Source organism: Curcuma longa, chromosome 17 (genome assembly GCF_044706935.1).
Source record: "Curcuma longa cultivar G26 ecotype Majalengka, Jawa Barat chromosome 17, ITB_CL_G26_1.1, whole genome shotgun sequence".
Classification (NCBI taxonomy): domain Eukaryota; kingdom Viridiplantae; phylum Streptophyta; class Magnoliopsida; order Zingiberales; family Zingiberaceae; genus Curcuma; species Curcuma longa.
In genome coordinates, this window is record NC_133877.1 from 10,737,665 (window position 1) to 10,745,198 (window position 7,534).

The following is a 7,534-nucleotide window of genomic DNA, read 5'->3' on the forward strand; positions in this document are numbered from 1 at the left end:
TGGACCTCCCCCTAAATCTAACACTTCCTTAGGGCTCCTTGTTAACTACAAGGCAAATTTCCTAAGTGTCTTAGAGGTTAATCTAAATCAACCAGAGCAAATAAGTTAACATTTTAAAATCTAATTTTTAATTAAACTTTTAAGTTTGGACTCCCCCTAAATCTGATACTCCCTTAGGGCTCCTTGTTGACCATAAGGCAATCTCCCTATGTGTCTTAAGAGTTGTTCCAAGTTAAAAGCATAATTTTCAAAAACATTTTATAAAATAATATTTAAAATATAATTTTTAATTAAACTTTTAAATTTAGACTCCCCCTGAATCTAACACTCTCTTAGGGCTCCTTGTTGACTATAAGGCAATCTCCCTATGTGTCTTAGGGGTTGTTCCAAGTTAAAAGATCAATTCATAATATTTTCTAAAATATGAGTTTTTTTAAAAAAATATTTTTTCAAAATATTGATATTTTTTAAATTTGATTTTTAGGAGGTTTTTAAAAAATAGATCTTTCAAGAATAACCTCTCCCTGAACTAAACACTCTTCTTAGGACATCCTTGTTGACCACAAGAATATTTTGCCTATGTGTCTTAGGGTTCTTAGACTTAGTGTTAACCTAAAGGTTTTTGTCTAAGTGTTGGTCAACTAATTTTTCAAAAATATAAAGTTTTGAAAACTTTAGCATATAGTTACACCAAGCAAACATGAATTTTAAGTAAATATCAAGTTTTTAAAAATAATTTTTTATAAAAATATTTATAATAATTTTTGAAAAGGTTTTTTCAAAACTTTGTATTTTAAGATCCTTATCATCTTGCCCATTCTAAATGCCTCAGTACATAGCATTCAAGAGTTACCTTATGGGTTATATGATATGAGTTGTCAATTTTATCTTGATTAAGTTTAAGTTAAGTTCTAATGAATGTTTGACCTTGGGTTAGATTCAGGTTTAACCGTCAATCAATTAAGTACACATTTCAAAAATCGGCTTCTAGTTCGTGGCGAGGCAAGGGTATTTTTGGTTATCAGAGCAACGACCACTTCCTAAGATAAAGCCTTTTTCTGAAATTATGACCTTAACAAATTTCTTGAGAAATCTTGGTCTAACTAGTCTAGGATGTGGTGAGGTAGCTTCGGTCAGTTCCACTTAGCTAAGCAGACCAAGCAAGGTACTTTTTACCCCACTTGTCTACCTAGACCAAGCTTCCCTAATATACTATCACCTCGCCCAACCCTGGTACTATGTTGAAAATTATCAACTATTCATGTGTCCTTAACTAACCGTTCTAGACTACACAGCAATAAACATGATGACATGGCATGCTTTGTGCAAAAAGAATATTAAAGCATATGCATGTACATGGCAGTTATGCATGAGTCAAACAAGTCAATTATTTTTAATTTTTTTAATTTCTAATAATATATCAAATTCTTGATTTGATATATTTCGTGTAGACTCGCGAATGTGTCAACCCACTTTGACACACTTTAAATTTTGAATTTAATGTTTGTTTCATTTGGTAATATTTTAAGTTAATTTCATAATTATAAGTATTTTTAATTAAGTTCATGGCTTTTAATTGATTTTTATTAAGTTATGTTTAAATTTGAATTTTGGATTTAAGTTTTGAATTTTAAATTTTAAATTTTAAATTTTGAATTTTATTTTCAAATTTTGAATTTTAATTTCAAATTTTGAATTTTAATTTCAAATTTTGAATTTTGACTTTGATTTTAAATTTTGAATTTTAATTTCAAATTTCAAATTTTAAATTTTGAATTTTGACTTTTGTTTGTTTCTAATTTATTTATGAATTATTAGTTTAATTTTGATTTATTTGTAGATTTTAATTTTAGATTTGAAATAATTTGTATAATTTGATTAAGTTTTAGTTGAATTTTTAATTTTATTATTTTGATTAAGTTTTTAAGATTTAGATTTGACTTGTTAAAATTTTTAAATTATTTTCCTAAATTTTAAGATTTAATTTCAAAGTTTTTAGTTTCTTAAAATTATTCATTGTTTCATATTTAAAGGGTACACGATTGTAATTAATTTTATTATTTAATTTTATATTTTTAATATTTAAATTTGTATGATTATTTTTAAAGTTTAAAGGTTTAATGTAAGAATTTTTAAGATTTAATTTTAAATTTTTATTTGTTAAATTATTAATTTTAAGATTCATGATGATGGGATTTGATTTTGTTTTATTTTTAGGATTATCTTGATTATTTAATTTTAAATTATTATATAAATTTATATTGTTCAACTTATCTTGATTTTTATTAAATTTATCTTGTTTGGTTGAATTTTTATTAATTTTTAGATTTATTAAATTATTTAATATTAAATTATTAAAATATAGATTATCGTGGTTGAATGAGTTAAAGAATTATTCTAATTTTTTATTTATTTAAATTATATCTAGATTACTTAATTTTGAATTATTAATAATTGACTTGGTTAAACTTGAATTAGTTAAATTATTATTTAATTTAGATTTATTAATTAATTTATTCAAATTTGATGAATTTTTCTTATTTATAGGATCCAAGTTTGAATTTTCTAATTGATTTAAATTTTCTAAATTCAAATTTGAATGGTTCAAATTTAAATTGATCAAATTATCAAAATTTTCAATAATATTATCTAAATTTTTAGGAAAATAAAATCTAGCATGCGCATGCAATCTAGGAGCATTTTCGTAATTTAACTGACTTACCATAATCGCATCTCCCAATTCTGATTTCTTTGTCGTCTTCCTCTCCGGATATCGATTCTTATAGTAGCCGCATTTCTAGCACTTGAAGCATTGGATGTGATCTTTGTTTCTCCGGGTTCCTGGCATCGGTTGCTCCTTTGCCGCCGGTGGTGTCGTCCGATTCTTACGAGTAGGACACTTATTTTGATAGTGTCCCCTCTCCCTGCACTTAAAACAAATAATATGTGATTTAAAATAAACTTTTAAAATCCTACATTTCTCTCCCTCCATCTTTGCCGTCTTGCTCCCTTGGCGATTAGTCCAATCAAGAGCGCGTTAGCTCTGATACCAATTGTAGGATCTTGTAACACGCTAGAGGGGGGTGAATAGTGTGTTGTCGCTTTTCTCGATCGCTCATTTTCTATCAAAGTACTAACAGCGGAATATTAGAAATAGAGACAGGGACACGCGGATTTACTTGATTCCTAACCCCCGATGGTTGGTACGTCCAAGGCCTATGTACGAGAGGCGCTCGCCCACTAGTGATCTCCTTTCCGAACTTTGTTTGGAGGCGGAGAAATCCGTCTTACAATCCAAAAATAATAACAATAAATAAGAACTGAGTAAGACAAAACAGAAATAAAAGACAAACACTTGATGTCGTTCTGGAAGTCCTGAGCGTCACGCACTCCTCCTGGATCTTCCCAGATTGCAAGCGTCTAGCCTCATTCGCATTCAGAACTACCACTAATTAGAGAGGGGAACTTGTATGTTGATATCTTGGTTGTACACGTTGCCCCTCCTTTTATAGTATGCTTAGGTCGACTTGATCCAATTTCAGATCGACCCCACCTCGACAGCGATCCACTTTCTTTGTGGCTGACTTCGCTGTGTTATCCGTTGCTCAGGTTGACTTGAGTGCCTACTCAGGTCGACCCCAATCCGACGTGGAAGATCTTGATAACTTTTCCTTCTTCGCTGCGATTATCCAATCGCCAGTCGACTGGAGCTACCGTCTAGTCGAGTGGACCATCAGTCTACTGGATCAGTCGACTGGATCCCCTGGTTGGCTTGGCTTTACTTTGTTTGCTTCATTTATGCTTTCTCCATCTTGCTTCCATCTCCTGGTTCCTGCAAGACAAGCATGCAAATATACAAAAACTCCTAAGCCTTACCTTGTGGGTCTAACTTTGGATTTCTATCAAAATTCTGGGTTAGTCTGACGCCCACTGTTCCACTCCGGGAATGCGCCCTTACCCACTCCACTCGGAAGAAGTTTTGCCGACTTGTTGGACTTCCCGCTTAGCGTCGTCCTTGGCCTCCAGGAATTTTCTGTTGCGATTCGGTCCTCCAGACCGCTCAGACTTCACCAACCCTCTAGTCCTCCTGACCATACCTGATTGGACTTTGGTCATGCTTCTCGATCCTCTTGACACTGCATGGACTTGCACCTGGTGCACTTGACCTTGCTAAGACTTTTGCCTAATCCTACAAACCAGAACTTGCCTTTGCCTAGCCTACAATTAGGACTTTCCTTTGTCTAGCCTATAACTAAGACTTTTCCTTGCCCAATCTTCCAGATTAGGACTTCCACTGCCTAGTCTAACCGACTAGGACTTCTCACTAGTCATTTGGTCTGACTAGACTTCTCTCACATCCAAACATCAGGTCCTATCTAGATCAATCCTTTGGTCAAACTGACCAGATCTAGGTGTATTGTCAAACATCGAAACTCTAGGCAAGATCTAGTGCTTCTTGCACCAACAGCCATCAGCTAGGCCCTGATGATTGAGCCAGGGATGTGTCCACTGCTTGAATAACTCTATTATCGATCTTTGGAGGCGTATGGTGGTGCCCCGCCTCAACTCCCCATAAAGGTTGGGGCAGTGTTCTCTGCTTGTAGTCCGATGATGGCTGAGCACTGTGGGCGAACATTGGGTGATGACTTACGTCTGTATCTTTTATGCGGGTCGACTGAGCTTCTTTCACATGTACATATTTGATAGCTCAGCTCAGCAAAACATCAAAGTTTTATGAAGGCTTCTTTATTAACGACCTAAAGAAGTCTCCCTCCACCAACCCCTGCAAGAAGGCACTAACAAGCACTTCGAACGGAACTTAGGGCACGTCCTGGGCCACTTGATTGAAATGATGCTCATACTCCTTTAGAGTTTCCTGAGACTTCTGTTTGATGGTGAAGAGATCCATGGATATCTTGTCGTAGGTCTTGTTGGTGGTGAAATGCCACAAGAAAGAGGCCTTGAACGTTCGAACAAAAGTGGCAGGCAGTCAGCTAAACCACTATTGGGTTGTGCCGACCAACGTGGTCAAGAAAACACAGCACTTGATATCGTCTGTATACAGTAAGGCTACATTCTCAAATTGAACTACATGATCTTCCAGGTCTGTAGTTCCTATATAGTCACCGAGCTAGGGCGTCCGAAAATGACGGAGCAGCTCCTCTTCTAAGAGACGTCGGGCAAAAGAAGTGCCTTCCGATTCACTCGTTTCACCTAACCAAGGTCCTTTGCCTCTAGTAGGATCTCTAGGGGGCGCTCGACCTACTGTCGACTCCATAGAAACATCATACTCCCCTGCCCTCCGGATTGGAGTAGCGATGGGAGCTCGAGGTGCCTCCATTGGTTGTTGTTGTCTTCAAGTAGGAATCTACAGCACCTCTGCCAACATGGATGATATCCTTAAGGGGCTTTTAGTTGGGAGTTATCATTGATAACCGTGGTTATCTGTCCAAGGTTATCAACAATAACCTTATTTAGTTCAGGTTATGATCGATTACCAAATAATGTAACATCACTGCCACATCAGCAAATGGGTTATAATCTAAGAATATAATTAACTTGGCAGCCTAAGGTTTTTTGTGATTTCGGAGGTTAACAAAAAAATTTTCTATGATTACCCTCTGATTTTAAAATTAAATTAATTGAAATGTACTATGAAACCTAATTAAAATTAAGTTAATTAATTTAATAAATTTTAATTTAAATATTTATAAATTTAAAAGAGATAATTTATTTTAAATTTTTAAAAATAAAATTAATAAATTATATTTATTAATTTAACAAATTATTTTATTAAAATAATTATTTTAATAAATTATTTTATTAAAAAAATATTTATTTATTTTAAATTTTTTTAAAAAAATTAATGAATAATATTTATTAAGTTAATAAATTATTTTATTAAAATAATTATTTTAAAGAATTATTTTATTAAAAAAAATTAACTAATTATATTATTAATTAATAAATTATTTTATTAAAATAATTATTTTTAATGAATTATTTTATTAAAAATATATATATGTTTATTATAAATTTTAAACATAAAATTAATGAATAATATTTATTAATTTAATAAAATATTTTATTAAAATAATTATTTTAATAAATTATTTTATTAAAAATATATAAATTTGTTTTAAATTTAAAAATATAAATAAATTTTATTTTATATATTATCAATTTATTATCATCATTAATATTATTAATATTAATATTATTATTATTAATTTAATTTAATTTATTCTAAAAATAAATTATATCAAAGGTAATATAGTAAATGTTAAACTGGTTATGTTTGATTTCCTCCAAATAAATAAGTTGAATCAAACAATATTAGATTATATTTTATACCCCATAACCTTAATTATGTAATTACCAGATAATCACATAACCAAGGTTATGTATGATAACTTGGATTAAACATACCATAAAGGTGGTGTATGAGCCCTAAGCTTATTCTATGAGGGCACTTGGACAGCAGCAACCACAATCCTATTGAATTCGTCATAGGTCATGGTGATGATGGCTAGTCCGAAGTCATTCATCAGAACGTCCCAATTCAAGATCCTAGCTCAATTTTCCCATAGACGGCATCAATTATGTTCCTACTTGAAATTGCCTCCGAATGAGTCAACGGACACGTGGCTTCTAGGTTGACAAGATCGCATGGAGTCCACGAACAACTGGAAGAAGAACTTGATCCTGCAAGATTGCAAAGAAGGGATAGAGGATTAAAATGGAGACCAGAAGTACCCTAACTAAGTCACTCCAATGTCCAAGTCAATCCATTGTCAATCGGAGAAGAACAAGAGACACAAAGAATGAGAGTAAAGAGGGTGTGTATGCATTGAGCCCACGGGAAGAAAGGTTCTTTTATAGTCATTTGAGGAGATGTCATATCGAAGATAAGAAAAATATCCCATTGCGATAGGAGAGGGTCCAATCACTTATGCTTAGTATGGTAAAAGGTCATGTTGTATTAATGTAGTAGGTGATCTACTGTTGAGTACTTTACCATTCCACATGTCACTCAAGCGGTCGTTGGGCAGGATGAGTGAGAGAGTAGTGATGATGGAGCGGAGCTACTTGGGCAAGAGTGTAAACTCGACAAGGCAGAGCCAACTAGGGAGTTGGTTTCCGTCTAAGAGACCATGAAGTCGATAGGAGTCGATCAAGAGTGGAACCAATCGAGAGTGTAATCAGTCAAGCACGGAATAGGCATAGAGCCGGTCGAGCACGGAGTAGAGCATGAAGCCGATCGGACGCGGAGTAAGGCACAAAGCCGATCGGATGCGGAGTAAGGCACGAAGCCAATCAAGCTCATCCGACGTGTTATCTCCACATGAATCAAACCTTTTTTTTTTTACTGGATAGATCAACCCATAACACACTAATTTATATTAGGTAAGATCTCATGTTAAATCATTAACCATTGGTGCAATGTAAATGAACACATGTTTACACTATCGACCCAACCACTGTAGTATTTTTATTATAAAAATAAAACAATTTAATTTTACATATTACAGTT